This window comes from Cupressus sempervirens, chromosome 8 (genome assembly GCF_028749045.1).
Source record: "Cupressus sempervirens isolate cs-2001-9-10 chromosome 8, ASM2874904v1, whole genome shotgun sequence".
In the NCBI taxonomy this organism is placed as follows: domain Eukaryota; kingdom Viridiplantae; phylum Streptophyta; class Pinopsida; order Cupressales; family Cupressaceae; genus Cupressus; species Cupressus sempervirens.
Window position 1 is genome coordinate 516,120,797 of NC_143125.1, and position 15,695 is coordinate 516,136,491.

The window sequence follows — 15,695 nt, forward strand, 5'->3', positions numbered from 1 at the left end:
CAATTGACAGAGACTACCTGCCACATTCTACATGGATGAATCACAGGCTTAACTCAGAAAACAAAGTGAAACTACTCTTTGCACGCATGCCCCATTTTATTCAGTGCAAATAATTTATATTAACACCTCTACCACGATTAGGTGAATAATATTTATCCTCCATCCAATCTTCAGCGTGTGAGGATGCTGACTGCCAAAAATCTATAAATACTCCAAACATGATGAACATAGTACGTCATGCATTATTCCTTCAACCTGGACTACCAATAACTGTGTATCAAGCATTATTCCTTCAACCTGGACTATCAATAACCAGCTGCATCATTTTAAAAATTATATGCAAGACCAAAGCTACTTTGCCAAGTATTTTATCTACTTTCATCTAAAGTAAATAATACATGAATGTTTCAAAAGATATAACATTTTTATACTATCTGAAACCTTTTACTTAAATAGAGTGTGTATTAAAAGGTACATTGATCACCTTTGGTGGTTTGCAGACTACTTTACTATTGATTTCCTGCAATTTTCTTATATTATTCTATTTAGATTTTTCTGTCTCATTATAGTAAGTTTACACATACAGTGTAGATACAAACATCAAAAATCTTTACACATACAGTGTAGATACAAACATCAAAAATCTTCATATCAGAAGGTGCATCGAGATATTCAATGAATCAAGTTTAAAAATTAGGACACCACTATGACAGCTTTTATTGCATATTTAAGTGTTGATGCAGGAAAAATAATGCATTCCATGTGTCCCTAAACCATGTCCAGACAAGATCCATCAATAAGCTGGCAGGTGAAATTTTATATTTCGTACATACATGTCAAACTAGTTATCCTAGGAATTTCTAGTTCTAATTTAGGTTGCTTGAAGCCTACAAATATTCATGCTCATAAAATTTACATACACGTTCACTTTGAGTTAGAAAATAGAGCACCTAAAGCAAATAAACAACTTTGTGTTGCTTTTGGTAAGGCCCAAGACTGCAGATTCAAAGCACGTCTACTTAAACTTATCCAAACTTCAAAATATAATCATACACTACAAATGTATACACTGTTGAGAGAATATCTTATGCTATCTTCTGGCTCCCGATGATTAATCAGCTCGAGGTAATGTTATCTTCAACCTACACAGAAAGAGAGCATCTTGTAGAATTAAAAATAAAGTTCATCTCTGAATATTATATACAATGCAAAATGGCAATTATCACGTGATCTATTTCTAGCATTGAGAAATTGAAGCCCCTCATAGAAGCAGACACTAAGTTTATGATTTACTAGATATCATCTAGTACTGGTCTAGTTTAGGCTCTCGTCAATTGGGATTGCAATCTTATCCTTTCATGTAAGAGTATTACGAAGGCTGTGAAAGTCTGAGAAACTTATCGAAGTAAAGCACACGGTGCTAAAATTAGCTATAGAAACAAATGCCAATTAATTTCCAACTGCAAATCTATGCCAAACTTTTTCTCTAACAATTGTCCTATCATGCATTCACCAATTTTGTCCATTTGTGGGCAACTTTATAATTTCTTCTTTCTCATAGCACAAAGCTACCCATTACATTATTACATGGCAATCACATTTCAGCCCATAGTTCTCAGACACATACCCAGATACAAGTACAACTTCAAACTAAACAATTTGAGCACTATGTGCATCAGCCAGCAGATGTGTAGGCATCTCCTGCAGTTTGCATCTCATCTTCAATAGAGAAGGAAATTATATCTAGACAGATACGACTTCTGGCAACAATTGTCCCAGCTAACAGATAAGACTTACAACCACAATTATACAGGTTCAGTTTTTTCAAACCATAATTAGTGATGCATAATTGTATGAAGAGTTTCTCAGCTGAGGAATTTTTGGTAGATGCATACTCAATATAAACAGATCCATTTCATTGAGCTAAAAGAAAAGACCAAAAGGCAATCCAGAACTAAAAGATGCCTGTTGCAACTATGGTTCTTCAGATGTCATCACAGAATGTTAGAAAAACACAGGCATACAAAGCATACTTATTTTTCTTTGGCATTCATTATAGGTAATCGCTAAACAGTGGTCGCAGACTATATCTGATTACCATATTTGCTTGTTTCCGTAATCCTTCCTCACTGATATATTTGCCCTGATGCTCCAGTGCTCCTTTCCCATGAATACCCATGCAACCTATGGTTGTGCTCTTTGATCTTTTGTTATATTTTATCAATGTTTAGCTTTAAAGTTTTGTGCATGGATATTTTGATTAATGTAGATAATAATATATTTTAATTTACATTACGTTAATATTCATCTCAGATGTATGTAAATAAAACAAATATTATTTTACTAGCATTTGCACCTAAAGCAGGTGCAACAGTCACACCGATAGAAGAATATATAAAGAACTAATTCTGTACATCCTCATCAACATTATTTAATACTTTTGAAGTATCATTTTTTAAAATAATTTTCATTTGATACTTGCTATTATATCTTTTATGTTATCACTTTGTTGTCCTCTTTGAAGTAAGCTTTCATTTTGATGGTGCTGTTGCTGCTTTTTTATTTTTTCTGAAAATAATTCTCATTTACTACTTGCTAATATATCTTTTGTGTCATCATTATGTTGTCCTTTTTGAAGTAAGCTTTCATTTTGATGGTGCTATTGTTGCTTCTTCGTTGTCAGCATTGTTTTAAAGTCTCATGTGTGAAAATAATTCCTATTTAATCATGTGATTATTAAGATTATATTGAAATAATCTTACCATAACTTATTTTATCTATCAATTTAATATTACCATTATCTATTGTTTTGAGTTTGAACCATTTAATATTTAGCATCATAGCTTTAAATTGAAGTTGATTAATACAATAACTAAAGCATATTTGAAAGTGGACTCAATTTTTAATAATGTTTATGTTCTTATATTCTAATAGTTCTGAAATGATGATTGATTTTATTTGTTAATTTCTTTTTATAATATTTATGATTTTATATCGTTATAAAAATTTAATTCATATTGAAGATTAATTTTTGGTTGTTAATTTTAAACTTATTTTTATTTTCAGATTTATCGTTGAAATTTTTTTATAACATTTATATTTTATTCTTAAATATGAAACAAAATTGTTAGATTATTTTGATGTCAAAGTTTTTTAATTTCACCGTTTTAAACATAGCGCGTCGGTTAATGTTCTCCATAGAATCTCAGTCTTCACCTCACAGGCGTCGGTTGTAGGGACCGAGTTACTGGTTTAATCCGGCAGAAGCATGTTGTAGAGACAACTTTTCAATTTGTCAAGAAATGTCAAATTTGTGAAGTGATTAAATGGAGAATATTCTTCGTCACTTATTCCTCCTCTAGTAGCAACCTCTTTTAATGCAATCAGAAGTTTCAAATGGAAAATAAAAAGTTTCAATTTTTCTAGGATCTTGGATGTTGCCTCAATTTGGCGGTGCTTGCAGGAATTATTCTCATTTTACTATAAATCTTCCAATGATCTGGATGTAACTTTGTGATTATCATTACGGCTGTGATTATTTTTCAGGGGGTTTAACAAAGCTTACCACAACCATCAGAAAACATATGAAACCTCAGGAAAGGCAAATAAAAAAAAACTTGGAAATATCCCTGAAAATATGAAAGTGATATCATTTTAGAAAAGCTTAAATCGTAAATCTAATGATTCTTCCAAATTTCTAGGCCTAGCCTGACATTAAAGTCAGGTTCCTCTGCACTGTCATCACACGTCAATCAATCTTTTGGACTTAAGAAAATTTCAAAACAGCAATAAAATCATACTTTTGGACTCAAAATGTAGCATACAAATTACCAAAATGATCTCAAAGATATGTCTCCCAGATTCCTGATAACAGGCTCTCTGGCATTTTCTTTCATTTTTTAATTGAAAAATATAACAAAAATAATAAATTTGGAAAGTACTGAACTCCGAGCAGATACTCCATATTTTGAGTCAGTTAAGCTCCTTGATTTACAAAAGCATAGACAGAACAATATCCGGAAAAATGAAAATTATTTTTCCTGTTGCTATTTCAGACACTTTTTAAGGATTGTGGGAGCGTTTGTAATAATTTACAAATTGAATAAAATGGGAGAATTGTAATCTTTTTTGAAACCTACTTCAGTATGCTTCTCATCAGCAATACTACAGAACGAAGCACTGCAGACTGAGAAATGTGTACACACTCCACCGATTAATTTGGGGCTCCGGTGTTTCTTTATAGCATCAGTGTGGCAGTTGGGTTAAGTTGATTACAAACTCACTGGGAGGACTGCCAGATCTGGTTAGGTTGGCACAGGGCGTAGCTCGCTCTATCCAAATATATATTACCACAACCGATCCAGTTTAGGATTTGTAAACTTCATTTACTCCCTATTTATTGCCAGCTTTATTTAATTCCTATGTTGAAATTGCATCATCTTTTTTTTGTATTAAAATTATTAAAAAATGAAATGCATGCAAGTATCGTGAAAAGCAGCCTTTGTTGAAAGCCTACCTCATCTGAATTCATTTATTCATTACTTGTCGGGCTCACCTAAAATATACTTGGGTAAAGGATTACCAACCATTCATCTTTCTCAAGGGCAACAATTACCGGAATGTTCTGCTTTTTAATAAATTTTAACTTTTTCCCCTGCTGGCAATATATTTTCTGTGTGAGACATCACACTTCCGGTTAAAGTTCAACATATATAGCCTATTGGCTAAATATATATAATGTATAATATATTATAATATATCAAATATAGAGGTATTTATATTATAACTATATATTATTTATTTGTTTAATTTAAATTTTCATATTATTATTTTTTTTATAAGGTAATAATTTTTATTCATATTCTGAAAGATCACATTGATTTCCAACAGTCCTAAAAGCCTTCACTTTCAAGCATCCCCTTACTTTGCAGCCAGAACAATAGGCCTTCTTGCCATGATTTCCCCTCCCATTATAGACCAGAAAAAACTTGATGACAACACCCAATGCCCATCTAAAAAGTTATAAACACCCCTCCCATACACTATCACATAGACACCACAAGGATATATACCAAGCAGACCAAGAAGACATATGCCCAGCTATGAAAAATGGGCAGCCAAAATCAAACCAGGATGCAGCTCACCCATTCCTCTATCGAGCTATCATTTCCTCCCTTAACTCTGCGATCATCACTCCACCCACTGTAGATAGCTCCCCCAACTTCCGACCCAGCACTGGTGGCAGCACTTCTCTTGCCATTTCCCCTATTTCCCTTTTCCGAGCCTTGCTCGGTGTGTGTTTCTTTTTCCGTTGCCTCTCCACTTCCAAATGCCACTGGTCCTCCTCCCATCTGGCAAGAAACTCAAACAGATTCATCCACATCATGAGTGCGACACCTCTCCGCTTCCAAATTGGAGCCGAGGTGCTAAAGATGAGGATAGGCTGGATTCCTTCCTCAGAACCCTCCACACGGCGCCAAACAATTTCTGTTGTTCGAAAGCCGAGACCAACCTCTACCATTTCCAATCATATCCTTTACATCAGTCTGGTTCTACACAGAGCTCTATAATTTTTGCAGCCTCCTCCTTGTTTTGAGCCAAAAGGAAGGCCCATGCACAGATCAGGGACGAAATGTCCAAGTTTCTCTGTGTGCATAAATTTTTCCCCAAAAATTCCTTGCCTAACAACCACTCAATGAGATTGACAAATTCATCTTCATGTATACGAAAAACCTCACCCAAACGATGTGGAGTAATTCTATTACTAAATCCTGGGGTTTGCTTCCTCTTGGGAGTCGACAGGTAGAAGTTTGCCTCCATCTGCCCTTTAATCCTTGTTCCAAATCATTATGGAAGACACAAAATTTGTAAAGGAATGCAATTTAACTATTTCTTTTCTCTAGAAAGTTCTCCAGCTCCCAAAGTCACCATGATCGATGCTTGTACCATGTGTATTCTGCTTGATAGCACCATCTCCTCAACACGTGCCATTCAAGAGGTCAATAGCCGCGAACAGGCTTCCTCACTTCACCATCATTGCGATTTCCCGTCAACATTTAAATCTAAGCTTGTAAGAACTCCTACCATTTCTTGTTGCTCACCAAGGTTAACACCAAAGTTGGCCATTATATTTTCATATTATTATTATTTATTCGTCAATATTATATTTTTTATTTTTATTTTTTTATTTTTTATATTATTATTTATTTAAAACTTATTATTTAGAGATTATTTTATTATTAAAACCTATTTCAAAATGGGGACATCCCAGTCCTCCCCTCCCAAAATTGCTTGTCCTCAAGCAATGAACATCTCATTTGTAGTTCACCTTCCTATTGCTTGGATTTAACTTAACTCATATATTAGTGTAATGTCTCTGATATAATTAGATAATCAAATTACGCTTCTGGATTTGATTGTGTGATTATTTTTCATAGACGTTTCGGATCACACTCTGTGATCCATTGTCAGGATAAGAGAAAGAGAGCATCATGAGAAAGTCAATGCAAAAATAATCACACAATCAAATCCAGAAGCATAATTTGATAGTTTCATATGGATTGTGGAAATCTTCTTGATCTTATAATTAAATAATTTATTTTATAATTAAATTGTTTATATATTCCCAAATTTGATAATTATATCTTTCGGGCCCTTCTATTTTATTAGTTAGTTTTATGTTTTTTCGTGCCGGCCCATGTGTAATCCTTGGGGAAGTTTGTTGGAGCCTATATATATGGTCGAGTTAGTTATTGTTGTAGGCATGGTAATTTTGATATTTTGTTTGTATTTACAAGCTTCACTTGAAAATTCAATGTTGTCTGCCATTTCAGGGTTGGTAGATCTTCCCTACTCTGGCATCCGCAGTTTCAGTGGGAGTAACTTCTCACCTTATTTTACCAATTGTTCAAACCTATTCTAATTTGAAATACATAGAAAGTTATCTACCTATGTATTTGTGATGTTAATCTGCGTTATACCTTGGCAATAACAAAAGATTGTAGCATTGAGATAAAGGCATCAACCTCTGAATGCCATATTAATAGTTTCAACGGGAACCTAGAGTGTATCGATCGAAGATTGGAGTTGTATGAAGTGAGAACTATATGAAGTGAGCTTACCATACGAGAGCATATTGGAGTTTTTGTATGGTCATTTCTAGGATACGGTGAATCCAAAGTCCGCACGCCTAGACTTGTTGCCAAGGTCATACACTAAGTATGCTTGGATTGTGAGCCTAAGGGTATCATATTGGACTGCACTTGAGGACATTACTAAGTGAGGAAGTGTTGCCAAGGAGTCCCATAAGGCTAAGATAACCATCAAATACATTATAGTAGTACTAGAGCTAGTGATCTTACCATCTTGTTGGGTTACATTGGATGGAATCAAAATCCCAATCAATAGACAAAAATGGGGCAATCGAGCACTGAGATGATGACACTACTACAACAACTAACAAGAGGACAACAACTCAGCAAAACATTGGTAAACGAACAACTTGGTGAGACCTTGGTGAAAAGACCACAAAAAATTGGTGAAACCCTTTGACTTTTGGCCGAAGGAAGAACAATGGGCACAGAGATAACTTTGTCAATGAGAGGCCTCATACAAACATTTCCATTCATGCCCTATGATGCCAACATTTCCTTAAAGGATTGAACGACATGATGAACAAGAGCCTACATTCTTGGAGTTGCAAGATAGAATGATCACCAAATTTTAATACCTCAAATATACCACCATGAACATGAACATGTCTTCAACCAAAACCAAGCCTGCTGAACAAGCTTCAACCTTGTCAAATAGATTCAACTTATTTATCAGTATAATGTTCATTGCACACTGGCCTGCAACCAATCTTCCATAAAACTGCCATAACTAACTCAAACCATCAAATTACTTTCCACGAACATAAATACATCATCAATACATATTTAACGACATGCTACTAACCTTGCAGAACACAACTTTGCATCCTCTAACTGCGCTAACCAAAACTCTCTCTGGAACTTTGTCTGATCCAACCAAAAAGCATATATGTTGACATCAATGACAAACCAACTCATGAATGCAACACATAAGCACTCAATCATCTCTCCAACATTGCCCCCAAAAAATACTCTCACTATTCATGCTAACATATCCATCTTACTATATACATGATGTAACTTAATTCAGATTGCTTTCAAGTTTCATATTTTCATAAATATAATTCATTGAATCACTATCAAGATGCACACAATAAAATATCAAAATGCCCAAAGGGTGCAAGTTTCAACAAAAGTATCATATATGTCAAAAGTCTCAAAAGAGTCAAAGTCTCAAAAGTACGACAAAGAAAGTATATTGTTGTGTAATAACCCCAATAGGTTATAATTTTTTCAAACACCAAAAATCTCTATACTTCAGTTGTTTGACATTTCGTCAAACACTTTGCAAGCAAGCTCTGATACCATTGTAGTAACCCTCCTCAAATCTGCTCTCAAAGATGCTGATTGAAGGCTCAAAGAATTTTGTCAAACAATTCACATGCAAGAGACATATGACTGATATAGTATTTCAGCTCGCTTTAAATGACATTTTTTCAATTTGCATCAATGAGAAACTTGTGCTAGAAGACTCAAAATGGACTACACAATGACCTAACATGAGTGTGCTCCTAATTTTGACAATATTCAGTGCATATATTATGATTAAGCATGAGAAAAGAACACCTACAGCCAACTGGCATTTTTGCAAACAATTGGTATGCAAACTATCTAGCTGATAAATAATGAGATTGAATTGCTTAAATGACACCAGCAACTATTATCTTTTTTATTGCAATCAAATTTCTAATACAATGCTCATGAAATATGGCCAAGACTTTGGCATTTACATGGATTACAAAATGACAATGCTGGTATAATGCACACTTATAGCTGAAACTTATAATACCCTAAAAAATACAATACTAACAAAGGAACCTGGTTGTAGATAGCTGTAATAATTTTCCTTCAATGCTGCCACTTCTGCTTTACTTTTTCGAACTGCTTTTTCGGCCTACTTTTACGGTTCCGCTTTTTCCGCTTGCTTTTTCGGTTCCGCTTTTTCCACTTGCTTTTTCGATTCCGCTTTTTCCGCTTGCTTTTTCGATTCCGCTTTTTCCGCCTGCTTTTTCGGTTCCGCTTTTTCCACTTGCTTTTTCGATTGCTACCCTGTTGAATCTCAAGACCATATCTTTCAATGGCGTCAAGATTTTCAGCTTGAAGGGATTTCATCTTTCAAACTATTGAGACATAACCTCCAGAAAATTCTTCAATTTCTTTGATATTTCCAACCATGCTTAAAAGAAGCTCTTGCATTTCTTTTATAGTGTTTTCACAAGAGCTCCATCTTTCGTTTTCTCAATGTGGGATAAAACCTAACTCCCTTTATGTAACTTATGTCTCCAATGTGTTATAAAATAAAGGGGACTCTTTTAATTTAAATATTTCCCACAAACTATAGTCTATGCATTAATAAAGTTAAATATTTAAATTTAACTTTATAAAATAGCTTTATCAATGCAAAACAAATATTATCAATGATAAACAAGTCTTCTTGCCGATTTTAAACAATTACCATTGACATACCGCTGCCACTGGATGTCCACCCATGCCCAAGATGACTTACTATAAATAGTAAGTATGCCCAAAGTTGCCTCAAAACCCCTCAGAAAGACTTGCAACTGAAACTATCTAGGCCAAATGGCCTCTAAGCCCCTTTAATGTCCTGGTTAGCCTACGGGACCATGGGGAAATAGGCTAACGACAACATCATGCTATGAATGCTAAAAAGGGGACATTACAGTGCGCCCTTCCCAAAATTGCTTGTCCCCAAGCAATGGCCGAACAACAACCCAATCAATCCACCTGGATCCCAAATGTAGTCATGAACTATACTGCTGTCAGTCAACATAGGCTCCTGCAACAACATCTGAAAATTAACCAAGAGGAATCCATAATCAAATTGGCGAATACAACTCACCCAAACTCCAAAGTCAGGAACCCATGAGAAACAAGCTCTCGAAATATCAGAACCCAAATAGAGTAGATAACCCAAACTGCAAACACAGTAAATACCATCAACGCATCCCACTGGTCTATATGGAATGTACAATCCAACTCTGCAACAATGGTGACCACTCCCACATGAAACTGCACCAAATACAAAGAATCCACACACTGTACATCTACTGCAATTAACACAACTCTTTAGATTACGGGCCACTGTCTCATAACCATAACTCCTATGCACTGCTGATGGTGAAAAGACATCACAAGATAAACAGCAAGAAATGGAACCCAAACCAAATCTGCCTGCCACCAACTCCTCAACACAAGGATCAAATGCTAATTGATGTACATACCCTGCAGTATAATGCTGATAAAAAGAACCAACCCCAGTCAACAGCTCACCATGAACAAGTGATACAACCCACTGTGACTGATCACCAGCTAAGTCAGGAGATGTCATAGCCAAAGGAGTAGAATCAATAACAACCGCTGAAGCATCACTCCCAAACTCCTGCTCTAAGTCATGTATTATCAAGCTATCAACCGCAGAACCTATTGCCATGTCATGCCCATCACAACTCTCATCCTGTGGCGTCAAACCATCCCATAACTGATGACAAGCACTAGGAATCAAAGTATATCTCCGTATCTATGTCACAAGGTTTGCCGAATTTTTGGCTTGAAGTTCGAAATTCGGCGAACATCTTAAAGCGGTAGAAAATTCATCAAAAATGCGTATCAAATTCGCATGGCAGTCGGGTAGTTTTTTCATCAAATATTTTTCTGAAGCGTTTCCTTAGGTTTTTCAATCTGCTTGTTCAGTCGCTGAAACTAGCAACTAGGGCAAAAAAAAAATTGCAGCGATTGTTCTTTTTTCAACACGTTTTCCCTTCTGCATTGTGAAAGGAGCGAGTTCAAGCATCAAATTCATCAACCCGTTGGTAACATTTCACACAAAATTGACCGTCACTTCATCCCACACAGTAGCATCGATCATGTTCAAGTCTTCTTTAAGAGATTTAATCGAAGTCTATAAAAACTTAGTAATTTTAAGTTTTACGATAGTGAATTAAAAATCAATAAAAAAACTCAGTAATTTTAAGTTTAACGATAGTGAATTAAAAATCAAATATTATTAATTTTTAGTTTTACGATAATGAATTAAGAGTATATAAAATTTTAAAATATAAATATTTTATTAGTTTTGTTTGACTCATAAAATTTATGAATATTTTTAAGTTTATTACAAATCATTTAAATTAAATAAATTATTTATAAAGTTTTAAGAGTTATGAATTGTGGTTCTTTATATAGAATGATTTTTTATGGTTTATGTTTTATAAATGTTAATCTATTTTGATATTTTTATAGATATATTATTTATATTTTTAAAATATTAAATTTATATAGGGCAAATTTAATGTCGAATTTTTTTCGAATTTTTGTCCTTGTCAAACTTCATCCGAATTTTATAGTTGACAAACTCGAACTCAAACTCGAACCTTGTGACTTAGCTCCGTATCATCATCTCATCAACATGGTCATCAAAGGTAAATTGATGAGCATACCTCACAGTGTAATGCCGATAGAATGCGCCAATCTTAGTCAGTGGCTCAGACTGCAACCCAGATGAAACTAATTGCAATCGATCACTAACCAAGCTGGAACTGACTACTACCTCCGAAGACATCGCCAAGGGAGTAGTATCACTAGCAGGAACCATGCCAACTACCGGCTCACCAACATCACACATGATCTTTGATACAACATCTCTAGTCTTCGTGCCATCAGTACTAGAGGCCACCACCATGTCAGGCATACCACAACAATCTGCTATAGCACCCAACTCAACTGAACCTAACTCTAGTAGGAACGGAACCGATATGCCAATGTTAGTATCAAGGGTAGATGCATCCCCATCTCCACTGTCTCTAACAATCTCGACCATGGACATCCTCGGATCACTAGACACCACAGCTTATGACTGTACAGAATCTGGTAAGGACTGCAGTCGCTCTAACTCCATGGTCACCTTAGCCAAATGAAACTGTGACTCCTCGAAAGCCAACTGTGTACTCTCAAGAATCTCAGAAGTCACCTCGAGCTGCTGAGTAAGCTCACTCACCTCATCTTCCTTGGCCAATAATGCATCGTATGTCGTACTCCCCCACTCCATAAGATAATCTCTGTCGGCTACCAACTGCATATAATCCTGTCTCAGAATCCGAATAGCCTCCCATAAAGAGTGGATCTCTGTCAAGGAAAGATAACTACCTCCCTGCTCATCACTAGTAGGACAACCCCATCCATAAACTGCTAATAACTGACGAGCAGCGTCGAAATGCTGGAAAGCGATAGAAATGTCTCACTCACTAACTCTCAACTGACTAGACACATGATGGCACTGGCTAGACTGTCTCCTACAAACCTCCTCTGACACACTGTCTAAAGGAGCATCCTCAAAGTTACTGGTCTCTAGAGTATTACCATCCATATCCTGCGAATCAACTCCAAAGCTCATATCAACATACGTAGTATCAAAAACTGTAGCATCGCTGTCCAACCCCTCTATACCATAAGAAACTACTGAGGAAACTAAGTCCTCAAAACTATCCACAACATCCCCCTGGGTGTCGTCTGTAATAATTAGATCCTGGGACTCTCCTGTAAACTCTGTCATCTTTGAGAAATCATCAACATGTGACCTAACTGTAAAAGAAAACTGAGTCCCTGCTATAAGCGCTAACTCCCGAACTGAGCTCACCTCAAGACAAAGCTTGTCCACATGTCTCTCAGAATCCTGGAGAGCCAACTGAATACACACCAAGGAATTCCGAGTATCCTCTAGCTCATGAGAAAGCTGGTCAACCTCCTCCTCCTTCAATGCATCTAAATAGATCCCTGCAAGATTAAGGAGATGATCGCGATCTAAAAGTCGGTGTATGTAACTTACCTTCATTGCCTCCATGCCTTCCTTGATCTGCTGTAAGTCATCACAAGAAGAACCTATTGTGACTCCTTTCTGTCTCTCCTGCAGTTGAATCATCCAAATGTGATTCTCAATCAATCCATACATCCTGTCATGATGAGATAAAGCCGCGACAATATCCTTGTCCCTTGTCTTCAGCTGGCTTGCCAAACCAAGTGAAGAGCTACTAGCCTCTATCTCATGTGAAGAAGCATCCAACTGTGCTTGATACTCATTCTCTGCAAAATCCTGAATGCTCACTTTCTGATCAACTGTACTATCCTCAAACATGACAGTATCCTCAACTGCTGTAACTTCATCCAGCCCAACTGTACTGGAATCACTATCTGTGTCAATCATGCAATCCGGTGTGCCTATGATATCACCTTCTGATGCAACTGGCTCAACCTGCACAACATCTGAAACCCCTTCTGCCTATGAAGATGATGCAGATAAACCATTACCTGAAGATGTGCTGAAGTCTCCCTGTATCGAATCTGCATGTCTGTTAAACTCCTCATACAAGTTTCTACCTGTCATAGGGAAGGTATGATCCTTAGGCCTATCAAAGCATTCAATCAGTCTCTCCGAAAACTCCACATATGAGGTAATGTGTGCATGACCCATAGTGACCATACCATGATGCCACCACTTGTGTGCTAACCCATCCAGGTGAATTGCTGCATACTTAATAGCTTCTTTCTCAGGCATAGGGTTCATTTGAAAGTATGTGTCAAGCTTTTGAACCCAAGCTCTTGCTGTAGACTTCCCCGAGCCATCATAATATGGTAACTGAAGTTTCCCTACTTTCTTCTGTAGCTCATAGCTCTGGTTCCTGTCATGTCCACGTGGCATATGCTTCATCCGCACATCTATATACTCCCTAAAGGTAATTGCAGCAATAAAATCTGGACCTCCAGCTTCCCAATCTCTCCTCAGCTGGTCCTGTATATCAGTGATCTGGGGCTCTGGTACGGGTTGCTCTGGAGCTCTAGGAGGAAATATGGGAATCATGGGCCGTGAACTCAATGTCCTAGTTTGCTGGGGTGCATGACCGAAATTGTTCTCAACTTGTTCGCCTCCATTATGTGCCCCATCCTGATTATTACCATTCTGATTATTTCCTCCACCCACATTAGCATTCAACCCCATTTGACAAGCCATCATCTGCATCATAAGCTCAAATCTCTGACTCTGTTCCTGTGCTCTTTGCTCTGCTGATCGCTGTCCCTGTGCTAAGGTGTCTAATAATTGTAAGAAGCTTTCCTTTCCCTGATCTGGACTGGCATTCATTTTGTCAAACATTTTTCTCTCTATCTGGCTATTCCAAATTCCCTATAAGACCTCCACAGGATGGCAGGACTTATAGCTCCGATACCACTATAATAACCCCAATAGGTTATAATTTTTTCAAACACCAAAAATCTCTGTACTTCAGTTGTTTGACATTTCATCAAACACTTTGCAAGCAAGCTCTGATACCACTGTAGAAACCCTCCTCAAATCTGCTCTCAAAGATGTTGATTGAAGGCTCAAAGAATTTTGTCAAACAATTCACATGCAAGAGACATATGACTGATATAGTATTTCAGCTCGCTTTAAATGACTTTTTTTCAATTTGCATCAATGAGAAACTTGTGCTAGAAGACTCAAAATGGACTACACAATGACCTAACATGAGTGTGCTCCTAATTTTGACAATATTCAGTGCATATATTATGATCTAAGCATGAAAAAAGAACACCTACAGCCAACTGGCATTTTTGCAAACAATTGGTATGCAAACTATCTAGCTGATAAATAATGAGATTGAATTGCTTAAATGACACCAGCAACTATTATCTTTTTTATTGCAATCAAATTTCTAATACAATGCTCATGAAATATGGCCAAGACTTTGGCATTTACATGGATTACAAAATGACAATGCTGGTATAATGCACACTTACAGCTGAAACTTATAATACCCTAAAAAATACAATACTAACAAAGGAACCTGGTTGTAGATGGTTGTAATAATTTTCCTTCAATGCTGCCACTTCTGCTTTACTTTTTCGAACTGCTTTTTCGGCCTGCTTTTACGGTTCCGCTTTTCCCGCTTGCTTTTTCGGTTCCGCTTTTTCCACTTGCTTTTTCGATTCCGCTTTTTCCACTTGCTTTTTCGATTCCTCTTTTTCCGCCTGCTTTTTCGGTTCCGCTTTTTCCACTTGCTTTTTCGATTCCGTTTTTTCCGCTTTCTTTTTCGATTCTGCTTTTTCCGCCTGCTTTTTCGGTTCCGCTTTTTCCGCTTGCTTTTTCGATTGCTACCCTATTAAATCTCAAGACCATATCTTTCAATGGCGTCAAGATTTTCAGCTTGAAGGGATTTCGTCCTTCAAACTATTGAGACATAACCTCTAGAAAATTCTCCAATTTCTTTGATATTTCCAACCATGCCTAAAAGAAGCTCTTCCATTTCTTTTATAGTGTTCTCACAAGAGCTCCATCCTTCGTTTTCTCAATGTGGGATAAAACATAACTCCCTTTATGTAACTTATGTCTCCAATGTGTTATAAAATAAAGGGGACTCTTTTAATTTAAATATTTCCCACAAACTATAGTCTATGCATTAATAAAGTTAAATATTTAAATTTAACTTTATAAAATAGCTTTATCAATGCAAAACAAATCTTATCAATGATAAACAA

At 36.4% G+C, this 15,695-nt stretch overlaps 1 pseudogene across 1 annotated transcript in view; it reads right to left on the reverse strand.

The window, feature by feature from the left end:
- Nucleotides 1–685: 685 nt before the first annotated feature.
- LOC149543464 (outer envelope membrane protein 7 pseudogene) overlaps nt 686–15,695 on the reverse strand; it is a 46,980-nt pseudogene continuing 31,970 nt past the window's right edge. The window contains exon 2 of the transcript XR_016355641.1: nt 686–1,142. The product of XR_016355641.1 is annotated as an outer envelope membrane protein 7 pseudogene (transcript). The remainder of the gene's footprint in view (nt 1,143–15,695) is intronic.